Here is a 1,499-nt window from a genome sequence, read left to right on the forward strand (position 1 = left end):
CACCAGTATCCAGTAAGGTTGTCAAATAAATTGTCTCACTTTGAAGTCAAAGAAAGAAAAGTAAACACTACGCTCCATCAAGACAGAGCCTGCCATGTGAACTCTGATTTTGATTGCACAGTGAATGTGACAAGATAAGAACAAAATTTACAGGCCTATTTACAGAAAGAAGCATTTGTGGAAGAATACAAGAAGAGGTAGTGTAAAAAGACGTTGCTCCTTAGGAGGGGCAAACAACCTGGACAGCCTAAAATAAATAAAGCCAGCAAATAAAAAAACAGAAAATGTGAGTTACAAACCACAAAGCCAATAGTAATCAAAAGGCATAATGCATTTCCAGGGTAGCTTTCTGAATGTCCCCAAGATATATTTAGGCTCCAACCTAATGATCTTCAATTAAAGCTATATACATCCCCCAACTTTACTTATTTGATAATCCCATTCACACTACTCAACATAACTTCAAACCAACCATCTTTTCAAAATTAACACTCAATCATTCATTCCTAAATATTAAACTATATAAATCATATTAACTCACCAAATGGTGATGTTGATGTTAAACATTATCAAACACCTAAAGACCCTTCACTCCTCAATAGAAACTATCTGAAATCTTTCCCTCTTTACTATGCTTTGGTGGATTAAAATGTCTCTCCGTGGTCAAATAAACATGCACTTCAAGACGCGCAGCGGCCACGCGCAGCGGGCGCGCCGACTGCGCGCCGAAGGAGCGCCAAAGGAGGGCCCGTCTGTGCCCGTCCGTGTCCCGGACGGGCCTAGGGCCAGCCACTCTGCCAACACTTCACGGCGGTCCTATAACAACCCCACGCGGTACTCTCGTGGGTACCTCATGACACTGAAAGCCAGGTCCTGCATGTGCAACGCTTCATGGGAAGTGGCAAACAGTGTATCCCGGGTCTGCCAGGAGTGCAATTTTCGTTTTCAGCCCATTCTTAACCATTTGACTTCACGTCCCGCTGATTTTTCACTGGTCAAAGCTGGTTTGATTAATGCTAGGTCATTGGTCAAACATGCAGCAGATATTTTCGAACTGCTGAGTGAAAATCAGCTGGATTTACTTTTTATAACGGAAACCTGGCTCAATGAAACTTGTGCCCCCTCTGTTGAACTTGCCATTCCGCGGGGCTTTAAGATCTTTAGATCTGATCGCCCTCTGGGTAGAGGAGGTGGGATTGCGGCTGTCTATAGAGAACAGTGGACCTTTTCCCATGACCCTCAAGGGCAACTGGCTGAAGCCGAGGTGCTCCATTTTTCTCTAATATTCAACGCTCACTCCTCCATAGGCGGCACGCTGGTCTACCATCCTCCAGGCTATGTAGGTAATTTTATGGAGGCCTTGGCAGATATTATAGTCCCTCGGATTTTAAGACATTCCCGATATCTTCTCCTGGGGGACTTCAATATTCATGTTGATAGCTCTGACTCGCCGGAGGCGGTTCACCTTTCGGAAGCTCTCTCTATGGCCCAGCTAAAAC

The sequence above is a fragment of the Lissotriton helveticus genome, chromosome 2_1 (genome assembly GCF_964261635.1).
Source record: "Lissotriton helveticus chromosome 2_1, aLisHel1.1, whole genome shotgun sequence".
NCBI lineage: Eukaryota > Metazoa > Chordata > Amphibia > Caudata > Salamandridae > Lissotriton > Lissotriton helveticus.